This window comes from Lasioglossum baleicum, chromosome 4 (genome assembly GCF_051020765.1).
Source record: "Lasioglossum baleicum chromosome 4, iyLasBale1, whole genome shotgun sequence".
Classification (NCBI taxonomy): domain Eukaryota; kingdom Metazoa; phylum Arthropoda; class Insecta; order Hymenoptera; family Halictidae; genus Lasioglossum; species Lasioglossum baleicum.
In genome coordinates this window covers 7,813,895-7,828,354 of record NC_134932.1, presented here as the reverse complement: position 1 = coordinate 7,828,354, position 14,460 = coordinate 7,813,895, and the positions used below count along the sequence as shown (strand labels likewise).

General features: G+C 40.3%; 1 protein-coding gene and 1 long non-coding RNA gene across 12 annotated transcripts in view; both read right to left on the bottom strand.

Annotated features, from left to right (window-relative positions):
- The window catches only part of Fas3 (fasciclin 3), a 557,696-nt gene that overhangs the window by 391,972 nt on the left and 151,264 nt on the right, over positions 1-14,460 (bottom strand). The gene's annotated exons all lie outside the window — the stretch shown is intronic.
- The window catches only part of LOC143208070 (uncharacterized), a 55,146-nt gene continuing 49,429 nt past the window's right edge, over positions 8,744-14,460 (bottom strand). The window contains exon 2 of the long non-coding RNA XR_013008830.1: positions 8,744-11,986. This is a non-coding gene — a long non-coding RNA (uncharacterized LOC143208070). The remainder of the gene's footprint in view (positions 11,987-14,460) is intronic.

The following is a 14,460-nucleotide window of genomic DNA, read 5'->3' as shown; positions in this document are numbered from 1 at the left end:
CGTCGTTTCCGGCTCCGGGGAATTCGTCGAATATTTCCCTTGACCGACCGGCAATTAACGATTGCACGGAAGGGAAATTAGTTTACCGGGCAATTCGCTTTCCACTTATTGCACGCGCGTTTTCCATCGACACTTGAACGCTAACAACTACATCCTCCGTTTTCGCACGTCCCACAGTGTGGTCGTGGTCCCGAAAACCTGGCAGAAACTCGAAATATGAAAATGCAGAATATTAAGAACATACTCTTGTAGAATCAGTAAAAAATAAAGATGTTGAAAGGCTAAGTTCGGTGTCATTTGAGTTCAAAATGGGTCAAATTGTTATTGAGATTAGTTGGGAAGTGAAAAATATATGTTCTAATAAGTATATGTATTTTTATAAGTACGCGACAATCAAATTGATTGTCAAAATCAGAACAAATTGTCCATTCTATAATATTGCGGGTGTTACGTCACGAAAATTTGTGAAATTGTACGTTTGTATAAAGCATCGCAGTCTCAACGAGCTTTAATTATGTATACCGTTTGAACGTTTGCAGAGAGGAAATGAGTTCAAACGCGACTGCCAACGTACTAATTGGAAAATTGATTTGATTCGTTTCTAGCTACTGATATGAAAATTTTACTAGACGGTGTTATTAATTCGTCCAGCCGAAAATAGTGTAAAATCAGTGAAATGACACATTAAATTAATTTTATTACACAATTATTTCCAATCGATTCTGATTTACTCCTGATTTATAAATACATTTTACAATGACAGACTAACAAATGATTCTATTTAATCGTTCAACTCTGCCGAACGCGAACATCCTATGCAAATTAACTTTGAATATTGAAGAGGATAGTTTAAGAGCACATTGACAAATGTGTCATCGTTCACTAAATATTGAAAAGCTGCTATCTTCCATCAAGGAAGAAGAAAATTTATGAACCGAGGATTAGCATAACCGACGGGTTACAGAAAAATTCTGTCGATTGACAGTATCCTTGCAAAATTGAATATTGCAGCATAAGAAAATTGTCTTTTCGAAAAATATGAAGAGTACATAGTAGGCGAATGAAGAATTCTCGCAGAATCGTTCACGAACCCTCTTGTTTATACAAATAGCAGTTAAAACAGAAGACCGCGGAATCTTAGCGTAATCGGCTCGTGAAATTTGCATCGAGCACGACGCGAGTTCGCGCCGGAAAGAGCAGATTCGCGCGCGTTAACACGGCTAATCCGGCGAACCGTGCGTGGTAAAACGGACACTTGTCAAAGTGAACCTCACGCGCGTACACCTTGCTAAATTAATTTCCCCTGCCGCGCCGGCCGGGCTCATTCCGCATTCCTACAGAAACGGCCCGGTCCAATGGACCTGGCACGCGTCCGCGACCTTTCATCTCAAATTCCCCGCCAGAATGCCACGGATTTCGTCAAACAATTGAAAGACGGCCCGCGCCTGCACGTAAACTCCTTTCTTTCCTTGACACTTGCATAATTAATTTCTGGAATTATCGAGGTTTATTTCTATTGCACTTTGTTTTTTTATTAGGAAATCTCTTGTGAGATTTACCTATTGCACTTACTAGATCGTTCGGAAAGTCATTTCGTTTTCTCAAGAGAAACTGAAAGCCTATTTTTTACTATTTATTTATTTATTTGTTATTGCTTTAAACCGAGTGATTTATACAGGGTGTCTCAGCTGAGAGGGGCCACCTAAATATCTCCTTTATTTTTAATGGGACAAAAAAATATTTTAGGCATAATTTAAATGGTATCGAAGGAGGAATATCATAGAAGAACAATTTGTTTGTCCGGTTATATTTTCATAGGTTTTTCAAGGTCATCGTTATTTTTCACCGGGAAACTTATTTTTTTTTTATTCCATCTTTTTAATAACTTAAGCATATTACAGCCACTGTAAGATGGAATAAAAAAGATGATTTTTGTCGATAAAAAAATAACGACGACCTTGAAAAAACTATGAAAAAATAATCGGACAAACGAAATTGTTCTTCTATGATATTCCTCCTTCGATACCATTTAAATTATGCCATAAATATTTTATGTGTCATTAAAAATAAAGGAGATATTTAGGTGGCCTCTCCTTCAAGTACAATACCAATTTTTTACTATTTAGATTAAGTTCTAGCACATTTCGTTCTATGATCCTTTGCGATTTCCATGCGAGATCCTTTGCGAGAAGCATGCCACCTCTACACGACAATCGAAATTGCTTTCCGAGCGACCTAATACATTCCCGTGTGGTGGTCCATTTCTTAAACTGAATTTTGAAAAGGAAATTTGATTGCATACTTTTTAGAGATGTATTTTGTGCAAAGCCAGCGCGTCATGTATCTTTAATGCAAAAGTGTATGCAGAGTCCTCAGATGACTCAATCAAGGCATCCAGGCCACTACAGGACCGTTTAATTGGAGACTGTTCGGGGTCCCACAGGGATTTGCAAAGAAATTATTCGTGCCAAGTGACACGTAATCCAGCCCCATTAATTCATCCATTAAAAATGAATATAACCTCGAAACGGGGGCAGGAGTGGAGGCCCGCGTTGCATGCATGGATCACTCTAATCTCCGAATTATGCGTGGAAAGGTTCCAAGCCGCGTATCGACCATTCCTCTCTCCGGGTTCCTCGGGTCGGGATACCCAGCGCAAAATTATATGCGAGTCGGTGCAGTACGTTGGAAATCAGATAAGATTTCTGTGCGGTCGGCCCCAGCCGTCAGGGAAGAAGAAACGAAAGGCCCGAGAGATGGTAAGGTGACGGGGAGACAAAGGCCGGCACGGGGTTAAAAAGGGACGAGACAACGGCGGCGATTACACAAAGGGATCCGATGTAATCCGTCGACTTTCGCCGTATCGTCCCGCGGAACTGCCTTGCAGAGCGAATGCAAAAATCTGGATTAGCCCAGACACCGCTGCATTCAAATTAGACTGCTCTCGGCTGACATTTGCGAATTTACACCGATCCCCAGACTACTATGGAAAATTGAAAACTGAAGTTTGCCGCCTGCCGAGCGACGTCAACTGAGAGGACCACTGCAAGAAGAAGCTGTGCCAAAATATTTTAAAAACAAGATTGTTAATAATTCTGTAGTTGACCCAACTTTAAGATTTCTAATGGGATACAATTATTTACTGAAGTCTTAATATTTCGCAAAGCCTCCTCGCAACGAATCCCTGGCTTTACTTCGCTGTAATCAATAGTGGAAAACCGACTCCGAAATACGCACTAAAAAGTATGAAATAATTTCCATTTAATTTATGTGAACACACGAACTTAAATACAATGCAACCTTTTCGGAGGCGGCGCGAAATTGAAAATTTTCGACACTGGAAATTACGAAAATCCTTAAATTCTTCTACATGCTCTCACATATTAATGTATCTTCTCTTCGCACCGACTGATTTCCAAGTCCATCATATTCCAATGAAATCATAATCAGCAACATCTGTTATTTGGAAAATTTTCAATTTTGCGCAGCCTCCGAGAAAATTGTATTGTATTTAAGTTCGTTTGTATTCACATAAATTAAATGGAAATTATTTCACACTTTTTAGTGCATTTTTTCGAAGTCGTTTAATTCTTTTTTATGAAATTATTTTATTTCACACTTTTTGGTGGAACGAGCAGAATTTGTAGAACACCGTAGGATGGTTTTTCGGTCTTATTGGTTATTTGTTTTCAAGGGACCAATCGGGAGACATACCGATCAAAATGCTGGTTTCGTCCTGATTGGTCCATCCATCTCGACGTAATCGGTGAACATACATCGAAAAAGAAGGTACATACAGATCGAATTGAGTAACCTCCTCCTTTTTCGAAGTCGGTTATACAACGTTGCAGCTTTCAGATTGATTGATTAACAAAAATACGATACATTAGGGAATTAAACTTTTGCATCAACATTGAATTCGATAGTATAAATTAATTCTATTTGGGTTGCAAGTGATGTTTTTATTCGTTCTTTCACTTTCAATCAAATTTATATACAATATAAAACGTTTAACAGGTCTCGATCAATAGCAAAAATATTTTCTTTATTGACAGATAGGAGAATTTTATACATGTATATCCTCTACCAAAGAGTTCAACTTGCACATCGGTAAAATGTCATTTTTAAAATTATTTTATCGCAATCATTCGACTATAGGTCATATACTTGTAGCTAAACCATTCCATGAAAACCAGAGTAAGCGAGGAATTTACTTGATGATTTTATAATCATATTGCTGCCGTAAACGCGTAAAAATTTAATAAACACTGAATATATACAAGTTCCCCGCGCGTAAATGTACTCAGAAAATTTGCGTTCGACCGTATCGGTGTCCAGGACCGTAAAAATATCGAATGGACAATCTCGACTGCCGGAGAATTCGACGATTTCCTAAGAAGCAGAAGTTTATCTTCCCAAGACCCGTTTCCCTGACGCTTCCCTGCCCTATCTCGGCAATGAAACACTCGGAATGAGATATCGCGGCAGAATGGAGAGACCGGGGATTCAGATTTTATGAGATTTTGAGTGTTCCCTATCAAAGGACATTTTCGAACGACCCCGGAACTTCTCAATTTCTCTCGGTCTTTCAGTAATTCAGATCGAAACTGTAATCTCGAAGCAGCGACGAAGGATTGACGGTCGTTCGACCATCCTCTATGTCTATGTATGTATATCGCCCGCGGCCTCCCACAGTTTATAGAATTATGAAAACCATCGATCCCGGCGCCTGGAATAGTCTTCTATCAGCTTTAATCCGTTAGCTGGACTCGATGGGCTGTCATAACCTTGCCTCGGATGGCGCAACGAACAGTTTAAGCATCGCACAGTGGGGTATTAGGCCCGAAAAGTATTTTAGCAGGTATTTTATTATCATATTGCAGGTCGTTGAATTCGTCTTAACGTCAGCTATAGTATTGTGAAATCAACAATGCATTTTAATATTAAAAAACCCAAAATGTTCTGCACTTTCTGTGGAAAAAACTCGTTCCGAAATTTTATATGGAGAAGTTTGTGAATGTTTCGGAACACTCTTTCCTCAGAGAAGCTGGAAAAAGTTATTTTTTAATATAAATTATATTGAAATAATGTAATTTATCATTTTAATACTAAATATGTGGAAAGTTTGTGAATGTTTAAGTACTGTTCAACTTTTGTACGGAACATTTCTTCCTCAGAAAAGCTGGAAAAAATTATTTTTGAATATAAATTATGTTGAAATTGTGTAATTTATCACTTTAATGCTAAATATGTGGAAAGTTTGTGAATGTTTAAATACTGTTCAACTTTTGTACGGAACATTTCTTCCTCAGAAAAGCTGGAAAAAATTATTTTTTAATATAAATTATGTTGATGTAATGTAATTTATCATTTTAATACTAAATATGTGGAAAGTTTGTGAATGTTTAAGTACTGTTCAACTTTTGTACGGAACATTTCTTCCTCAGAAAAGCTGGAAAAAATTATTTTTTAATATAAATTATGTTGATATAATGTAATTTATCATTTTAATACTAAATATGTGGAAAGTTTGTGAATGTTTAAGTATTGTTCAACTTTTGTACGGAACATTTCTTCCTCAGAAAAGCTGGAAAAAATTATTTTTGAATATAAATTATGTTGCAATAATGTAATTTATTATCTTAATACTAAATATGTAGATCCCGAAACTTCTTAATAAGTAAGTATCAACTATAATTTACTGACAGATAATCATGAATTCTTGAATTTTCATATTTCGAGTTTCTGCGAGGTTTCCTGGGCCGCGACCCCGTTGTGCATCACTTGATTTTATTAATTGATGATCGGTAGACTGCGGTCGACGGTTTGTAAATACTCCTGTTTATTAAAAATCGATATCGAACTGTGTGAATTTTCCTGTCAATCTCAAAAAAACGGAGATTCATTATTTGTGCAGGTTTGAAGATCGGACCGTCAGTAGCTATGTATTATTGCAGCAGATATCTAATGGTTGTTCGATGCTGAAGTAGTCAGAAACTTTTCCATCGACATCCGTCCGATATTCTCGATCAATTAAGTGCGACTCGAGGATATTGACATAGGAAGCCGAACGGATTACTTGTGGGAAGAATAAAAAAATTGACAGTGACACGAGGGATGCTATTTGTAGCCGGAAACAAGCAGAGAAGCTTGATGGATTTTTCCGGCGCGACGCACGGTGCCGCGCAAAAGCGAATCCCAGGAATTAATAAAGCATAAAACTGAGAGGTTCTCGAGCCAGCCGATTCAGTTAACGGTAATCTGCGCCGCGTCAATTATCGACAGCCGCGATTATAAATTGCAGCTTACGGTTTTTCGGGCAACGACAGAGTGTAATTCGCTACGCGTAAAACACGGTTCCGCCGAATCATCAATTTCGCCCTTCCTGACGCGGACGAGGAAAAAATGGAAGGAATTAATGATTTATTAACGACTGTTCTCTTTTTTAGCCGGCGGTCCCTGTCGCTCGGCTCTGTCGAAATTATCGTACGTACACGGTTCACACTCGTTTCGCCGACGATCGGTCGATTCCAGACACTCGAAAATATTTTTTAAATCCTTTGGACAGGTTCGATTGAAAATTGAGGAGAACTACGATAAATTGCCAAATTAAATTCTTGTTAGCTCTTTCGATCGACAGAATTCATGTTTTATTTCAACCTTTCAGCTGGGTAACTTTTCAATCGTGAACTGTCACAAAGACGTAATGGAAGACGAGCGAAATTGGAGTGACAAAAATTTTACGACAATCAACGAACATACGCTTGCAGCAATATCAATGAAAATCTGGTATTTTCACTATTTTCTGTTTCGTCTGCTCATTTTTGTCATGAATACGAAATCCCCAGCCTAATACCCAGCTCTTTCGTTCGAGTTTAACCATTTCGATTAATCGTGTACCGTATATTCTTTGAGAATTTATATTACTAAAAGAAAATTAAACCGACTTTGAAAAAACGCACTAAAAAAAGTGCACTAAAAAGTATGAAACAATTTCCATTTAATTTATGTGAATACACACGAACTTAAATACAATACGTGTGGGAAGAGAAGATACATTAATATGTGAAAACATGTAGAAGAATTTAAGGATTTTCGTAATTTCCAGTGTCGAAAATTTTCAATTTCGCGCCGCTTTCGAAAAGATATATATATTGTATTGTATTTAAGTTCGTGTGCATTCACATAAATTAAATGGAAATTATTTCATACTTGTTAGTGCGTTTTTTCGAAGTCGTTTAATTCTTTTTTATGAAATTATTTTATTTCACACTTTTCAGTGGAACGAGCAGAATTTGTAGAACATCGTGGGATGGTTTTTCGGTCTTATTGGTTATTTGCAGACAGCGGATCTTAATGCAAAATCAAAATTGTCTGCATCGATTGCAAGAAATAGAAACTAAATTGAACGTTATTTCTTCCCTTAATGATGTTAATACAGGAAAAATCATATATTGACATCTTCGATTTTTGAAATTTTCCAACAATTTCGAACTTCATCTACTCAATTTTGCTATAAATGCATAAAGATCCGCTGTCTAGCTATTTGCAATAAAAGCCTCAAAGAATGAAAAAAATGCAAAATGTGTCTTCAAGGGACCAATCGGGAGACATACTCTACAAGATGCAAAAGGTTTCGTTCCGATTGGTTCATCCATCTCGGCGTAATCGGTGAACATACATAAAAAAAGAAAGGCACATACAGATCGAATTGAGTAAGCTCCTGCTTTTTCGAAGTCGGTTAAATAATTGAAGAATCAGGAATTTTTCTTAACTGATAAAGGCCACTACGATCAAGAAGAGGTGCAAATTTAAGGAGATCGAATTTTTTAAGAACGTAACAGACGACCCTATGCTTCCGACCGTGCAGAAATGCACGAATAGCGTTATTTTAATCGGCGCATTTAAATTACATTTGAATTGGAACGTGTCGAACGCAAAAAGCCGATCGTTCACTTACTTCCCAGGGTCCCGAACACAATCGCACGCTCGTTCCAGTAGATTTACCCGAAATGTGCCCGGTCGCTAGGTCCATTTCTCCGGGAATAGGTCTCGGCCGGTAAAAACTCGTCGATTGTCATTATCAGGAGCGTCCTACCGAGAAATCCGCTAATAATTGCATCATTCGAGGGGCCAGAAGAAAGGGACAGAACGGTTCCATCAGATCGTGTTGAGCGTGAGAATAGCAGTAAGTCGAACGAGCCCGGGACCCCCGCGGTAAGAAATTAGCTCGGTTCGTTTCCCCGGTATCTTCGCTGACCATCACGGACTCGCTTAATTCACTCGAATGACCGTTCGATGCGCGCAACGAAAAAAAAAGAAAAAAGAAAACAAGCGATCCGCTAACGAGGGTATCGACGACCGATCGGGCTGCTCGATTAGTGTCCCTCAACTCCCCCGAGGATCCCCGTCGAGCTTTTTATCCGTCCACGAAATTTCAATCGCCTGCGAAGCCTCGTCCTTACCGGACTTGTACTAATTGATCCTGAATTCGCTTTTTGCCGTTCGGTTTTCACCGGAATAGTTTCTAATCGACTCCGCAAGGCCGAAAAAGAAAACTCGACGAGCTCACCAGTCTCAATAGAAGGGACTTAATTTTTGAAACGCTTCGATACGTTCCTCTACGAAGATTATGATCGAAGCTGAAATAATTAAAAGGTTTCAAACATTATTCATAGCAAAATACCAAAATAGCAGCAAAATAACAAGAGGAGTTCCTGGTTATGCCACATGTTCTTTATACTAACAACAACAACGTTTCCATGCCATCAACGGCTTAAAAGAGATCCCGGCGTTTCCGTTTGAATGGAGCGAGCGTATAACGAACGAAATTCTAGAACCAATTAGTTCGTTCTAGCATGCTTCACGATTGAAATATAAAAGTCGAGAATATGATGTTCGAGGGAGCATGATGAATGCGGTCGAAACGTAGGCCGTGTAATTCTGGCGAAAACAATATGATAGAGCCGAGCACGAGGATTTCGAGCGCGGTGAATCGGGGACGGAAAATCGGCTATGACAAAAGAAGATTAGAAACCGTAAATACGAGGCGGTAAAAACCGACAAGTCCGCGTTTAGGAGAACACGGCGGAAGATATCGTCGGAACGGTGGTCGACTAGCGTAACGAGAGCTCGATTCTGCTTTCTCCTCATTTACAACAGTCGTTTAATCCGCTCGATCGACACGGCGTTCTTCGACACGATCTAGCAAATAGATATCACGATCGACCTGTTTCGCTGCGCTGGCCGTTTAATTTGTCAGAGGCTGGTCTACGACGAGACACGGCCGGTCGATATGCGTTCGATAAAATTACGGATCGAAACGCCACCGAGTCGACGGATCAGCGCGCTGGCCGCGATTTCGAATGATTCGATTCGACCTCGCAATCTCCGATCGAAAACGACCGGATAGAAGTAGCTGTATCGGACCGTGGCGTGCACGTGGAATAACTATTCATTGGGGAACGGCAATCATAGGGGATGCCGGCTGGTACGGCTGCGGTCACGTTACACAAAGAATCTATTAGATGCAATCTGTCTGGCAACGTCGACCGAGATCAATCGGCGAAATCGTTGATCGAGACACGCGTTATCATTACTCGCGATAATCTTCCTCGCGGTGCACTTCCTGTCGATCCGTTTATCTCCTTAACAGTTAGAAAAAGACTGAATCTAGCTGGACTAAAGTCTCGAGGAATTAAATCGGTTTGTAATCTCGAATGGTTTTGTTTCACCATTTCGCCGCCTAAATGTAAGAACTAGGTATCTTACAATTCCTTATTTCAGAGAAATTGATGAAACAGTATATTAAGGTTTACGATTATGGTAAGGAGACCGTTATTTTAAACATAATGCCAATATCTGCTTATATTTCTTTATTTTAAATGGAACAATACATGAAAAAACATCATTTTGGATTAAAAAATTGTTTAAAAAGTCGAGTTGCCCATTTATAACATAAATAGAAATCTGTATTTATTTTTTATCTACTTTGAACACTGCTCTCTATTTTCAGATTTTACATTAAATTCTACTTGATTTCTTCTATAATACGAAGTACAATAGATAACTATTTAATATGCAGCGATTTAATATGCTGTGAAAGAAACACAAATGCCTTAGAACTAAAGAGTAGAAGAATGTATTTTAAAATTTAGATTGAATCGGGTTTGTACTCTGAAACGATATTCAAGGAATCTATCTTTTTTAAGAAATTGAATTCGAGATTTTCCTATTTGTACATTAAACTAATAATAGGATAAGAATAGACAGCAACGTGCATTGTCAGATCGGATAAATCATTTCAGAATAGTGTTTGTAAATAATTGGTGGCAAGAAAGCGAGTTGAACAGACGGGAAATAGCCGACAAATAGGTGTCATTTTTGTAGCTCGAGAATAGTCCTGGGACTCTTGGAAGTCAACGGCAAGGAAGTAAGAGATTAAGGTTCTGACCATTGTCCGAGCCATGCTAAGTGTAATGTGCAATTCAAGAAGCTTAGTTTCTGACATTGCAGTATGATAGTGATTACAGCGGCTGAGACCTCCGAGACCTCTTAAGCCTAACTTGTGCGCGACGTGTACAATACCCTCTAGTATTCCCTAAACCGCTGACTATTTCGTTCGTTATTGCTGCACTGATTGCATGTAAATCATTATCGTAAACTTAATCCGCTTGTCAATTTCACATCTGCATCTGTAAACATGCCATTAGCAAACTATAATATTGTTATCTAAAATAGATTCCAAAGTCAATCCTTCTTGATTATTGTATTTATATGCGCTACCCTTTTCTACGTTCGGCGCGGGGTCGACGAGGTCATAAAAGAATAGTAGCCCTACACAATCTATGTCCGAGACGAGACCGAGGATCGGGCTTAGATTACGACTACTGTAAGACGATAATTACTGATTGCAGATTTTGCCGAAGTGGTCTTAACATGTCCTTACTTCTCGACAGTGTTGGGCAATAAATAAATTTATTTAAATAAAAATTTAAATAGCAAGTTATTTCTTATTTGAATATTCAAATAGAAAGCAAAAATAATTCTTTATTATTCGAGCAAGTCTAAATAGAATTATTTAAAATAATAAAGTTAATTGTTCTTTACAAATACAATTTCAATTATTATTTGTATTGACAAATAAAGATTGCTATAGCAGACAAAAAACGCGCACGTGTTTATTATACATGTATACAAAATACAAGAAATAAGAGAAGACCAAAAACTATTTATTTGATTTCCACCTCAATCCAAATAATAAACAATCTTTTAGTCGAAAAAGAGAATTAATAAATAGATCACGTTTCGAATTACTTAAATAAAAAGTTTAGTTATTATTTGCAATTAAAATCACACGTTTATTTATTATTTAAAATAAAATTTGCCCAACACTGCTTCTCGATACAGTCAGCGTCGTTCTCGCAAGGCTCTACAGAAAATCACGGAACGGTATTTGAATGCTCCCGACCACAGAGATTCAATTTCTCCGGTCAAAGTCCCATTTTCGTCGGATTCTTCTAGAGCGAACGATGCGCTTTCAAATGTTTCCGCGTCTCGGACCATTCGCGGCGAGTTTCGCCCTTTCCCGCGGAAAAATCCCGCACGGGATCGAGACTCGGTTCTGCCGCTTTCGTCGCGTCGGCCGAAGACTGCAGAAATCACGGATCATAAGGTTCAGCCGTGCATTCCCATTCGTCAGGAAAACCAAGAGTAGCTCCGGCTACCGTGGTGCTATTTCGCGGAACATAAAGGATGCGCCCGTAAATCTCGCAGGACCTCATTCGGTCGGCGCAACACAATAGTTCGTCGCCACGGCGCCGGGGATAGCACTGCGAAAGGGTCGCGTAGATCGCGGTCATTTGATCGTAATACGATTTACGATTAAACCCATCTCACCCGTTCGGCTCTGCCATTTCCTGGTGTCCCTGGCCGTTTCTCCGTGTCCATACTTAAACCTTTCATCGAGATCTTCTATTCTCCTTACCTGGAACAAGAGAGAACAGTCAGCTAAACGAAGTCCATGGAATTCAGCTCCTTTCTTCGATAGTCGGGGAGAAGCTTTAATACTGAGATATTAATTCAATGATAAATACCGAGGAATATTTTTATTAACTCTTGGGACGACGCCGGTAACTAAATTAATTGTACCAATCCAAGCAAATCCTTTTGTATACGTGTTGGAGAACGTTTATCCTTAAAGAAACTGCAAAATTGATTGATTTGTGGCAGTCAAAAATTAGGGAGCACCGTTTCGTAAAAAGGGCGACAAATCGCAGGTCGATCGACTCAACTCCATTCGCTCGATAAACGGTGTAAAGGGGAACCGTGGACTTATTGACACGGAGCGTTGACGCTCCTAAGTTTTTCGTCGGAGCCGATTCCGCGCGACGGAACCGTCCACGTAATTACACGCGCGGCGAGGGCTGCAATTAACTCGAAACCTCGGCCGCGAGCGTTCCTGGCGATTCAGCAGTTAATCACCCAGGAAGTTATACGGCGTCGAGGCTCTGTGTCAAATCCATCCCCTTCCAACAGAGAAAGCGAGAGGGGGCAGTACCGTGCTCTCCTCGCTCCCACTTCATTAGGACGGTATTCATAAACAATCGCAGTTTCGGCGAGCATCGTGCCGGGCTTGTCGCATCGAATCGCATCGCTGGCCTATCATCGATGGTTATCGGATGCAAAGTAAGCCGCGCAGCGGCCGACTGATTGAGCCACTCGCTCGTTAGCCGGCCCGCGTTACTTTTCCGCGGGATCCAATTTTCGGATTTATCGTGGAGCTGCCCGCTAATTGCCGTCCTCCATGATTAGAGCCGGCCCACGCCGCTCTTCCGCTTAATCAAGCTTTTCGGCGGCGACCGCCCGGAAGATCCTGGTAATTCCGTGTCCCCCGGATCGCCAGGAACTTCTGGCGTCCCGACGCCGACGCCCGCGTCAGGTATTCGCCGCGAAACGTCGCGGTATCGCTGCCCGATCGACGAACATGCTCCGCATTTTTGTCCCAGCGCGCAATTATTTACCCAATTATTTTCCCACGTTTTCGACGTGATCGTCACCGTCGTGCGGTTTCCCTGAATTTGCGACGCCGCGCCAGAGGCTCCAGGATTCCTGGATCGACGATACTGCGGTGGGAAGTCGGGCTTTTAGTCCGCCGATCGATTTTACACGTGGAAATTGACCCTTCTTGAACGAGGTCGACATTCACTTTTGCACCAATGGTTGGATACTTTTTTTACTGCAATCTTACAATTAGAAAAGATTTATTATCATGTAGTTTGATACTTGTTCTAACAATTTGTATTATACGTACGTTAATAATATCACAATTAGACTGCGGATCATCGTATAAATTAATTTCGAAAAATGTCCATTCCGTGCACGCTGTTAAGAATTTAGTTGTACGATAAACTTGAGGGTTTAATGGAGTTTCTTCCGTTCTGCGCATTATTCGTGCACACAATAGCCACGGAAAATCCGGAGTGCAGTCAGGATTTTGAGTGTAAAGGATATTACTAATGAAAGATTGATTACGAACTGCTTAAAAACGATTAAAGTATGCATTGTTTCAAGATTAAATTGTAAATTATTGTTTAACGAAAATGCACCGGTCGATTTCATAAACTGACGTCGAAACTTTTTACACTGCGCTCGCGTTGTTTCGCAATGCGGATGAAAACGGTTCCGAATTAACAACTCGAATGAAGATACGGGAATGTGTAGACGTTTATTTCTTAATAATTTCACTGTTTTTTGTCACAAATGTTTAAAATAGTTGCCGAACGTCTCTCTCGCTCCTCTTTATTTTGTCTATTCTTCACGTAAGGTTCTAAAGCGTGTTAAACAAAGCTGGAATAGTAGTTCTCGAAAAATTCGTCCTGGAGGAAGTGAAAGACCAAGAGAAGAGGATCCGCGCCTTATCATATGATTCTTTTCCCTGACCAAGGGTTATGTAAAGAAGAAGAACAATTTCGCTGAAGTGGAGTTCTACTTTTACGTATCTTGGAACGGCTCTCGACTAGTTACCTAACAGAGTCGGCGAAGTCGGTGCAGAAAGGGACTGGCCGGACCGGAAAAAACAGTCCCTAGCAGAAGGCAATCACGGGATCCCGGAGAGGTTCGCCGTGAAGTAGAACGTCGCGGAGCGATCTTATCAGGAAATTGTCAAACGACTAAGGAGTGCAAATGGGTCGCCGGCATCTCCTTTCCCGGCGCGGCGCGGCGGTGCTCGCGATCCACTTTCGTGTTGCGCGGCAATAACTCCTGGCAAATCGAGGGAATAAATCTTACTCTTACGCTCTGCAGCCGGACGCTATCGCTTACAATTAGCTACCATAAAATTTTACAGTGGCGCGTTCGCTCCGGCTGCCATGCCGGGCCGCGGGATAAAAATGTCAAAAGCGTGCACCGCGCTCGATCGAATCGACCTATTCAATGCATAGCGCGCTTCCAGTTTTTACG